Here is a 12,394-nt window from a genome sequence, read left to right as displayed (position 1 = left end):
GGGAGAGATGCAAAGGAAACAGAAGATTTATTAAGGCAGCTCAAAAGAGGACAAAACGAAGTATTATATGGGAATATGCAGAGAGCTGGAATTGAGAATAAAAAAGGAAGAACTTGCTAGGCATTTCTCAAGATGAAAGAACTGAGAAGTACATTCAAGCCTGGAGTCGCAAATCTTGAATGATTCAGGAAGCATCAAAAGAGCAAGGAAAGAAAATACAATGTTACTGTATCAAAAGTCATCAATTGACATTAAAAAATTTCAGGAAGCACCATATGATCAAAAGTCAATGGTGTATGGGTGGGCGAGGGCAGGCAATCTGGAGTCCTCAGACTCAGAGAAGGGTGGCCCTGGTGAAGGGCTGGTTTTCTGCACAACCAAAGGAAAAGAAAGACCAGGGGAAGAAGGTAGCCCTGGCGTCCACAGTTGTCAAGAGAGAAGAAGTCAAGAAGGTAGTGAATCCTCTGTTGGAGAAAACGCCCAAGAACTTTGGCATTGTGTAGGACATTCCACCCAAAAGGGGCCTTACCTGCTTTGTCAAATGGCCCAGGCAAAGGGCATTCCTCTACAAGGGACTGAAGGTGCAATTTGCCATTTACCAGGTTACCCAAGGTCTTGAACTGTCAGACTACTACTCAGCAGCTGAAGGTGGCCCACAGTAAGGAAAGAAGAAGTCTCAGAGGCTTCTGACTAAGAAGGTTGTTGGCAAAGGAGAAGGCCCTACCAGAAGAACCCCTGTCCTCTGTGCTGGAGTAAAAAATGTCAACACCCTGGTGGAGAATAAGAAAGTCTAACTGGTGGTGATCATGCTTAACATGGAACCCATCAAGCTGGTGGTCTTCCTGTGTCATAAGATGGCTGTTTCCTAATGCATAACCAAGAACAAGGCCAGGCTAGGAGGTCTCATCTATCAGAAGATCTGCACCACCTTTGCCTTCACTCAGGTGAACCTAGAAGATAAAGGCACCCTGGTGAAACTGCTGCAAACCATCAGGACCAATTACAATGACAAGTATGGTGAGATTCACCACCACTGAGAAGGCAATATCCTGGGGCCCAAGTCAGTGGCCCATATTGCCAAGCTGAGAAGGCCAAAGTCAAATAACTTGCCACCAAACTGGGCTGATGTACACACTGACATTTCTGTGCATAAGAATATATTTATCTTTCTGCTATCTGCCATTGGCATTGTGGGTTGGAAAAAACCAAAATCCACAAAACAAAACCAACAAAAAAAAGAAGTCAATGGTGGTGATAAGAGAGATACAAATCAAAACCATAATGAGATGCCATCTCGTCCCAGTAGCTGTGGCTAAGTATAACAGGACAGAAAGTAATATAGGTTGGAGAAGATGTGACATTGCTGGTGGGATTATAAAATGGTCCAACCACTCTGGAAGGCTCTTTGGCGTTTCCTCAAAAAGCTGAACATAGAAATTCCATATGACCCAGCTATTCCACTGCTTGGAATATACCCCGAGAAAATGAGTACTTGTGCACCAATGTTCATAGTAATGTTGGTCATCATAGCGAGAACATGAACTCATTTCAAATGTCCAACCACAATCTAATGGATTGATATATGCTGGACTACTATGTAGCACGCAAGAGAAATGATTTTATAAATTACTATCTAACTTGAGAGGGACTGGAAAGCACTATGTTAAGTAAACAAATTCAGTTCTATAAGGACAAATATTATATAAGGCCATTATTATAGAATGAGTATGAGGACCTAAGTCTGGGGGAATGGTGGAAGAACAGGGGTGAAGATAGGTGATGGTGGTGGTGATGTGTTAAACATAGGGGTTCACAATTTGATGAGTAAATGGGGGGATGTGAAAGAAATGGGAAAGATCTGGTGTGAAAAACAATGTAATCAAACTTTGCAAATAACCAGTATAAAATTTAAATGTAAAAAAAGCTAATGATAACAAAGGAAGAACATCAAATTGCACTAAAGTCCTTGGCAACAATAAGGCCCTAGGTATTGATGTGATGACATTTGATATGTTTTAAGTAAAAAAGGCAGGCTTGAATGTGTTCACCACTTTATACCAGTAATTTGAAGGATAGTTATTGACTAAATGGCTGGAAGAGATATATATTGGTTCCTCCTCCTAAGACTAAAACCAAGGACTACGAACTTCATTAAAGTAAAGCTTGGAAGAACTCTAGAAGTCCTAATTCATAGCATAAACAGACTTGCAAGCATCCTGGAATATCTACAACCAGGAGAGGATAATATAGATGAATTGGACCTTCTAAGAATCAAATCCCAATGCACATCCAAAAACTTCTCCAACAGGGTTAAAAGGGAAGCGACAGATTGGGAAAAAATACTTGATAATGACATGTCAGACAAGGGACTTACATCTAGAATGTATAAAATACTCAAGTACCAGAACAAGATAAAGATAAAAAAACCCAATTGAAAAACGGGCACAGGCTGTGAACAGACACTTCACCAAAGAAGACATTCAGATGGCAAACAAACACATGAAGAAATGTTCAAATTCCCTACCTTTAAGAGAGATACAAATCAAACCAACTATGATATATCATCTCACCCTAGTAAGAATAGCAAAATTTAACAGAACAGCAAACATCAAATGCTGGTAAGGTTGTGGAGAAACTGGAACACTTATTCACTGTTTGTTGAGAGTGTAAAATGGTGCAACAACTATGGAAGGCAGTATGGTGCTTTCTGAAAAAGTTTCAAATAGAAATATCATTTGAACCAGCAATTCCACTACTGGGAATTTACCCTAAAGAAACCATAACCACCACCCATGCAGATATATGCACACCCATGTTTATTGTGGCTTTGTTCCCAATAGCAAAGAGCTGGAACCCAAGTGCCCATCAACAAATGAATAAATAGAGAAGTTCTGGTATATTCACACAATGGAATACTATGTAGCATTAAAAAAACAAGGAATTCATGAAATATTATACAAATGGGTGACCCTGGAGGATATTATGCTGAGTGAAATATCTCAGTCACTAAAGGACAAATATTGCATAGGGCCACTGTTGTAAAATGGGACTGACATTGGGGTTCAGGGGAGACTGAGAAAGGTGGAATAAATTATGTATACTGCATTGAAACAGATGAGAGAGAGAACTGTTTAAAAGGGCTATATGATTAGGTATTATTGTCATGACAGGAGTACAGAACTAAGACTGTAAGTGGAGTGGACCTAGTGGGAGGGATTGTATAACAATGAAAGATTTTTTTTTACTTTTTAAAGAGAAGAGAGAACTCAGGGGGGATGTGTGTGGGCAGGGAGAAAAGTGCATCAATGAATTAATGGAAATCCAAAGTCTCTGTAAACTTTCATTAAAATTAATTTTAAAAAAAGGAAATTAAAAATAAAAAAGAAGTCCTTGACAGGAAGGAAGGAAGGAAGGAAAGGAATAGAAGAAAAGAACAAAAGAAAAGAAAAGAAAGGTGACCTAACAGAATTTGGAAATGATAGCATAATATCACAACCAAGTAAAACATTGCTGAAGATCATCCAAGAATTGGCTAGAACAGAATTTTGACAAAGAACTGCCAGAAGTTCAAGCTGGGTTTAGAAGAGGCTGTGGCACTAGAGATGACATATGGATCCTGACTAAAAGTAGAGAATACCAGAAGAATGGTTATTTGTACTTTATGGACTATGAAAAGATATTTGACAAGGTAGAACATAATAAATTGAGAACATTGAGAAGAATGAGAATTCCAAAATACTTCATTGTGCTCATAGGAAAATTATACCTAGACTAAAAAGCTGTTGCCTGAATGGAGCGAGGGGAAACTGCATGGTTTAAAAATCAATAAAGCTGTGTGTCAAGGTTGTGTTTTCATTCCATACCTATTAAATCTGTATGCTGAGCAAATCATTAGAGAAGGTGGGGTCTATGAAGAAAAATGTGGCATCAGGGTCAGAGGAAGACTCATAAACAATCTGCATTATGCAAATGACATAACTTCATGGGCTGAAAGAAAGGAGGACTTGAAGCACTTGTTGCAAAGATCAAAGACTACAATGTTCTAAGTCTTCAATATAGATTTTGTATCAACAAAAAAAAATAAAAATCCTCACCACTAGACCAATAACTAACATCATGCTTCATGGATAAAACATTGCAATTGTCCATTATTTCATCTTACTTGGATCCACAATCAACACCTTGGGTAAGAGCAGACAGGAGAATGGAAGATGTATTACATTGGGAAAGTTTGCTGTCAGGGACCTCTTCAAATCATTGAGAAGTAATGATATACTAAGATGTACCTGATTCACACCATGATCTTGTAAATCACTTGCTATGCATCTGAAAGCAGGACAATGAGTAAAGATGACAGAAGAAGAATTTATGCCTTTGAGCATTTAAGAAGAGTACTGAATATCCATGAACTGCCATAAGAACAAACAGATATGTCTGAGAAGTTGCAGTCAGAATGCTGCAAGTGAGAACCTTGGTCCAAGATAGGTTATGAATAGATGTTAATGAAGAGCACCCGAGTGGGATTTTGAAAAATGCTGTAGAACATCTTCTCATTCTTTAAGCCTAATTCTCCTGCCATCATTTTTAAGAAGCCTATTCTGATCATCTGGACAAAAGTGAGAACCATGTGACTCCTCTGTTATGTGATCTTTACTGTTGGCAAGTATTTCTGTCATGAGCTACATATGATAATTCTGGCCTACAAATTGGTTGTCAAAAGATTTCACAAGTATATTAGAATAGCAGGATATCTTGGCCTCAGGTTTCCCTTTCCAAATTCTTTTTAGCATTTGATTTACTATTGAATTCTGGAGTTTTGGGCTGTGTCTTTCTGTAAGTCAAAACTAGGTATATGACCAATAAATCAATGTGTGAATGAACGAATGTGTTAAACTTCAGTAAAATGTTTTCAGAAACATTCCCAAAAAGTCCCTTTGCTAAAAACAGATATATGAAATTAAAATATGATGCTGGAAAGAGAAACTTCAGGCATAGCTGTTCTTAGTAAAGTGATGGAAATGCAAAGTCATCAAAAATTATTAAGTGAAGAAATATGCACTAATAAATTCTAGGAAAAGATGCAGTAGCAAAGGTCACAGTACTTAAGAGTCAATTACCTCCCAGAACAAAAAAAACAAAATTAACCAGACATCCTTACATCACGATTTCTATGCAATTGCAATTTTCTTTTTATTAAGTGGTTGAAATACAAATGTCCACACACTGACCTTCTTTGGATCCCATTTACCTCTTAGAAATGCTTGCTTTACTTTGATGCAGGATGGTAAAAAAAATGTTGTTTGGTGGTTTTGTTTTGTTTTTTTTTTTAAGTAAGTGATAAAGTTGGTTTTGTTTTTTTATGAACCAAATAAGTGTGTATAGAGGGAAACCTAAAGCATTTTTGGGGGATGCTGGGTACAATGATACCATCCAACAAAAGTCTGCTGGGGACAAGAGCTGGCAGGACACTGCTGATTGGAAGGAGAACATGGTTTTGGTTCTTGCAAGTAATTCTCTCTGAGTCCTTGTATTGTGGTAATGGAGGCACAGCATTTTCATAGAGGCAGTTATGTGAGAGGAGGAGATGGCAGGTTCCGGCTAGCACCCTTTGAATCATGCCTAACTCATGACGTCTTCACTTGTAAATGAAGGGCACTGCCTAATCTGGAGCCATTTTCATGACTGATTATCAGCTGGTTTATTTTGACTCATGCAGTGTCCATTGACTGGTTTTGAAAAGTAGATCCTCCAGGCCTTCCTTTCATTCTCTTAGTCTCGATGCTGCACTGAAACCTGTTGAACAATACAGGAACAGGAAAGCCTCTACTCATGATGAATAGTGGTTATGCATAGGATATTCATTGGCTGGGAATACAAATCAGAGTCTCTGTAGGCATAGCTTAACTGCCTTAAAATAGCTCTTTCCTAAGAACCTGAATAGGCTCCAAATTTAGCCATTTGCTTTTTTACCAGCCCTCCCCTCTCCCTGGGATTTACAGGAACAGAGTAAACAGCCCCTTCCTATCTTAATGAAACTTCCAGGAACTGTTGTTGATTGTCTTCGAGTTGAACATGACTCTCAGTGACCCCATAAACAAAAAGCCTGAAGTCCCTCTACAATGTACATAAATATTTATCAAAGTTTATAGAGTTTCCGGAGGCATGTTATTTAGGAAGTAGATGCCACTCCTGCTTCCAAATCTGTCATAGTATGCTATTGTTGTTATGTGCCATTGAATTGCCTGCCATGTATAGCGAGCTCTGAATTTTTCCTTGTCCTGAGCTAGTCTCACTAATTCCAACACATCAAACCCCATTGCTCCAGTTACTGTATCAATCCATCTCATCTGGGGTCTTCCTCTCCTGTGCTGTCCATCAAATCATCAAAATATTAGAAGCCAAAGCTCTTAACTCCCAAATGTGCATGGCAAGATTACATCACCCTCATTGTTATTGTTGTTATATATTATCGAGATTTATAGCTGAACTTTGAGAGGCAGTATATCACACAGGAGTGAATTGTCATTCTTTCTCCTGGTTGACTTGAACTACTCGCTTTAGAGTTTAAAACATAACCCCTTACACTAAGCCACCAGAGTTTCCTTCACTTCTATAAAATCTCCAGCCAGGTTAATGTCAGTGAGTTAACAAGCTAGCTTTCTACCAATGGCCAATGCTTCACTATATGCTCAATCTATAAATCTTCCCCTAAATAAACTTTGAGTACCCATGTCTTCTGCACTTGGTCAGTTTTTCCAATCTATTCTCCTAAACCTATTCTGAGGAATTTCCTCTACTGAATATGGAACATAAATAGAGTTTTCTCATGGAAGAACATTCTATCACTGAATCACTGTTAGATCTGGAGATAACTATCTACTGTCATAAGCGAATGCATTATATGATTATACTCTACAATGAAAATCTCTTATGATGAAAGGAAATCATCTTTCTTCTGGTGAGTCACTTGTGGATTTGAATCACTGATTGAATTTTAATTTAATAGCTTGTTATGACACTGATGAGACAACATACAAGTCAAACTCACTGCTGTGCCATGTCAGACATACACAGATTTATTTGATTTCTGATGTTATAAATCTTAACCGGAAAAAAACTAGTGGTGGATTTGAAATATTAGAGAAGTGTTTGACCTGTTTAGAAGCACAATATCTTGTGGCCTAAATCACCAGAGCTCCTTTGACCAGACATGTTGTTGCTTTTATGTGTTATTGAGTTGAAACTGACTCATAGACAACCTACCAGTGGCTTTTCATAGGTTATACATTGCATGAGAGTAGATTGCCCATCGTTCTCTCATGGGGTACCTGACGGATTGAAACCACGTGCCTTTGAGTGGAGAGCACATCTAGGGTCAGTAAAACCACATTGCATAATACCTCATTTAGAAATGAAAGATGTTGATTTCAGATCCTTGATTCTGGTTCCAAGGAATGAAGCCCTTACATTCTCTTAAATCTGGGTAACAAAGCACAAAGTACTCCAAGTGCCTTTCTTTACCAATTTGCAAATAACCTAAGGAATGTTTTAATTAGAATCCAAAAGGCATTTTATTAGGAACAGTTGAATGATCAACTGAATCCCATTCCAAAGAAATGCAATGTAACAAAATGTGGAAATCATTGATATCATTAATACTACATGCAAGCAAAATATTGCTAAAGATCATTAAAATTACTAGAATACTACATTGAAAGGAAATTGTCAGACATTCTAGATGGATTTAGAAGAGCCTGTGCACCTGGGATATAGGATATCTTCTGATGTCAGATGGAACCTGGAAGAAATTAAAGAATATCTATTTATGCCTTTTTTTACTTTGCAAATGCATTGACTATATGAATCATGGCAAACTTTGGCTGATTTTGAGATTCCCAGAACATTTAATTGTACTTATACGAAATTTGTGCCTAGACCAAGAAGCTGTTGTCTGAATGTAACAACAGGACACTATATGGTTGTCTCAGGGAGTATCCTTTCTCCAAGCCTATTAAATCTGTATTCTGAGCAAATAGTTTGTGTTTATGACTCTATGAAGAAGAATATAGCATCAAGACCAGAGGAAGATTCAACAACCTACATTTTGCAGATGGTACAGCCTTGGTTGCTAAAAATGAGTAGATCCTGAAGTACTTGTTACAGGGGATCAAAGATTACAGCCTTCAGTATGGATTGCATCTTATAAAAAGGAACATATGATTAGGCATTATATGTACAACAACAGCCCAGAATAAGAGGTACATTACAAAGAGCACTCGGGAGAGAGAAGGAGAGTAATTGTAACAATGAATTAATATTAAAAAATAAGTAACCTGGGAAGAGAGAAGAGAATAGAAGTTTAGAAGGGGTCGTGGTACTAGAGATATTGTAGCTGATGTTAGATGGATCTTGTTTGAAAGCAGGGAATAGAATACCAGAGGAATGTCTATCTGTGTTTCATTGACTATGCAAAGGCATTTGACTGTGTAGATCATAACAAACTATGGCTGAGTCTGAGAAGAATGGGAATCCCAGAACACTAGATCGTTCTAATGCGAATCTTATACTTGGACCTGGAGGCAGTCGTCAGAACAGAGCAAAGGAAAACTGCATGGTTCAAAATTGGGAAGGACGTGTGCCAGGGATGCATCCTATCTCCATACCTTTTCAACCTATATGCAGAACAGATTATCCGGGAGGCTGGGATGTATGAGAAGTGTGGCATCAGGATTGCTGGAAGATTCATCAACAATCTGTGTTTGCTGAAACTGAGGAGGACCTGAAGCACCTGCTGCAGAGTGTCAAGGACTGCAGCCTGCAATATGGATTGAGGCTCAATGTCAAGAAGACAAAGATTCTCACCACTGGTCCAATTGGCAGCATCAGGATGGATGGTGACGAGATTGAGATTGTACACAGATTTAGTTTGCTTGGCTCCATAGTCAACAGTCTTGGCACCAGCAGCCAGGAAATTAAAAGGCGCATTGCCATCAGAAAGCCTGCTGTTAGGGACCTCTCCAAAGTGCTGAAGAGCAATGGTGTCTCTTTGGAGACTAAGGTTTGTCTGATACAGGCCATGGTCTTCGCAATCACTTGTTATGCATCAGAGAGTTGGACAATGACCAAGGAGGATAGAAGGAGAATTGATGCCTTTGATCTGTGGTGCTGGAGAAGATTATTGAGAATACCATGGACTGCTAGGAAAACAAACAGATTTGTCCTGGAGAGGGTTAAACCGGGTGGCGCCTTGGAGGCAAGGATTCTGAGGCTCCTTCTAACATACTTTGGACATGTTGTGAGGAGAGACCGGTCCTTAGAGAGGGACATCATGCTTGGGAGGGTGGAGGGACAGCGCAGGAGAGGAAGGCCCTCTAGGAGGTGGATTGATTCAGTGACTGGGATAATTGGGATGGGAGTGTCAGAGACAGTGCGATTGGCACAGGACAGAGCGGAGTTTAGGGCTGTTGTACATAGGTCGCTATGAGTCACAGGTGACTCGACGGCACATAACAACAACAATAACAAAATGTGCAACAATGAATGAAAGAAAATATACATTTTTTGTAATCTATTGTTAAAACCACAATTCAAATTTAAAAATTTAGTTTTAAAAAAGAGCAAAAGTTCTTAAAATTGGACCAATGCACAACTTCATGATAGTTGTAGAAAGTATCGAAACTGTTAATGAATTTGTCTTGCTTGGATCCACTATCAACATTCTTGGTACTAGCAGTCAAGAGATAAGATTTGTTCCTTCGAGCGACTCTCAGGGTTGTCTTCAAAATATTGCAAACCAATGATGTCAGTTTGAAGAGTAAGGATGCAACTGATTCAGGCCATGGTCTCTTCAATTACTTGCTATCTGAGAGCTGAACAAGAAATAACTGTGATAGAAGAACTGATGCCTTTAAGTCGTGGTTTTGAAAAAGAGTACTAAACAAAGCACTGAGCGTAGTACTGCCAAAGAACAAACATGTATTTCTTGGAAAAGGTGTAGTCAGAGTGCTCTTTAGAGTCAAGGATGGCAAAGCTTTAGCTTAGCTCGTAATTTGGACATGTAGCTAGGAGGAGAGACTATTCCTTGGAAAAAAAATATCAGAAGGGTAGAGGATTAGCAACAAAGAAGAAGGTCTCCATTGAGATAGATGGACTTAGTGACTTCAGCACCACCTTTAGGTGTATCACAAATAGTGAAGATGGCATAGGATAGGACAGGATTCAGATGAGTTGTTCATGGGGTTGGTATAAAGCATATTCAACTTAATGGCACTTAACAGCAACAAAACCAATATGAAACAATTTATAGATTAGTCTACTAACCAAATGGACATTTTGGTGGCCCAGGGCGGAAGGACGACCGCAATTTCAAAAGAACACAGTTCAAATTCACCAATTGTTCTATGGGAGAATAGGCATTCTCTTACCATGCAAATAACTGTGTCTGAAAACCTGCTGGAGGGTCAGGTAGGAATTTGTTCTAGCCTGATGGCAAAAACCAATAACTAACCAAAAACCGCTCCTGGGAAGAAGATGAAGTAGTTTCTTCCTATTAAGATTTAGAGCCTCAGAAATTAAAAAGAGGGTCTCTGTGAGTCAGAATTACTGGAAAGCAGTGGGAATTGTTTGTTTTCTGTCAGTGATGGCCAGGCTTCCATGTAGAGTAATTCAAGAATCAAAACAACAACACATTTTAGTGGTCTGGATAATTACTTGAAATTCGTGTTTTGCAGTGATTGGACTCACTTGTGAAATCCACATTTTCCTTCTTTTTGTTCTTGTGGATCCACAACATTAAATGTTGAACAAATGTTGAATGATGGGGAATTTTTGTTTATTGTGTAATCCAACCACCCAGCATTAGAACTGCTTATTAGGTGATTGTAAGATGCAGAGACAAGGAAAATTACCATTTTCTTGTGCTGACTGATACAAACAATTGAATCAATTAGGGCTTGCTCTCAATTATGCAGACATATGATGTTACAAGGCAATTACCGACTGAACATTTTAGGGATAAACAATAGACAGAGGAGAAAATAAAAAAGAGAAAGATTGTGACAGAAGATTTGGTATATTGTGACAGATTTATTGCTCTAATATCAAGTTAGTTTCTTAGCTCTGAGAGGAGAAGGAAATGCAAGTTCAGGGCATCAGCAGTCAATAAGCAGTAGGGAAAGTAGTGTGATGTGAACAGCAATATTTCCAATCATTTGTCATTGACACTCTCAAATGACTGTTTGAGAATTAAATTATCTTGTCATTTATCTAAAAACTGAAGTTATGAGTAATGGAAGAAGAAACTAAACACACACATTTTCTCTGTAAAAGTCAACCTGCTATCTAAGCAAGTGGAGTTTATATCATGGCTGGTTCTAATTATATGTAAAGTTCCTTTATTACTTTTCAAGCTTTCTGTTTTTTCATGATCCTTTTTGCTGAAAATATGATCACACTAGCCTGTGGTTTCTAGTTTGAATATGACTTGACAATACTATACTTGCTATTTCTATTGTGTGATACCTATATTAAAAAAAATCATTTCATGTAAAGTATACCGAGAGACTTTTTCTTCTTTTAGAATGAGCTACATACAGTCTCAATTCCTCACTTCTAAGACAAATGAGGACATTTAATAACTCTATTACAAGTGCCAGAAATTATAAGTGCCCATGGTCTTGTATACATTCTTTATCCTTGAATCTTCTTAACAACAATTAGGTTGCATTAAAAGTTCATTTTGCAGTAGTGTTTTGTAATATTTTTTTATAAAAGTCTTTAGTTTCTCTAGTTAGATTTTTTCCCCCTAAGTATTTAATCTTGTGATTTACTATTGTAATTTATACTGTTTTTCTTAGCTCTTTTTCCGTGCTATTTTCCTATTGGAGAGAAGTGCAACTGATTAATGTATGTATCCTGCTACTTTGTCGAACTGATTGACTATGACTAACAATTTTCTTGTTGGTTTTGCTTAGGGTTTTCTAAGTACCTTATCATACCATCTACTTGTAGATAGAGAAACAAAAAGAGACCTAGTGAAATAAAAACATGATTAGGAAGACTTGATATCACAAAATGAAAAATTGAAAAAATGAAAATTCTACCAAAACAATTTCAGTTTAATTCCAATACGGGTGCTACAAAAAGAGTAGATGCAAGGTGGGAGTTGTCACATCTGACTTCTACTCACTTCATATAGGAGAATGTGCCCTATTAATAAAATCCATACTACCAAACAAATAGCTGCATGGACAGGAGGCCACAGTCCATGTTCTTGATCCTACTTCTATGAATCATTGGGTCCAATGTTCATTACAAATTGATTCACAGACTTTTTCACATCTGTGGGGTTTATTAGGGAATCAGGTCATGGAGTCGGGGAGACAAAGAATATTAC

General features: G+C 38.0%; 1 pseudogene; it reads left to right on the top strand.

Moving 5' to 3' along the window:
- The first annotated feature begins 296 nt into the window (after window positions 1-296).
- Window positions 297-1,126, top strand: LOC102857478 (annotated as a pseudogene).
- The last annotated feature ends 11,268 nt before the right edge of the window (window positions 1,127-12,394 follow it).

The sequence above is a fragment of the Elephantulus edwardii genome, unplaced genomic scaffold, assembly GCF_000299155.1.
Source record: "Elephantulus edwardii isolate Elephantulus edwardi_28Jun2011 unplaced genomic scaffold, EleEdw1.0 scaffold00194, whole genome shotgun sequence".
NCBI classification, from domain to species: domain Eukaryota; kingdom Metazoa; phylum Chordata; class Mammalia; order Macroscelidea; family Macroscelididae; genus Elephantulus; species Elephantulus edwardii.
Note: the sequence above shows the minus strand (reverse complement) of the source record. Positions and strands in the feature narration are given on the sequence as shown.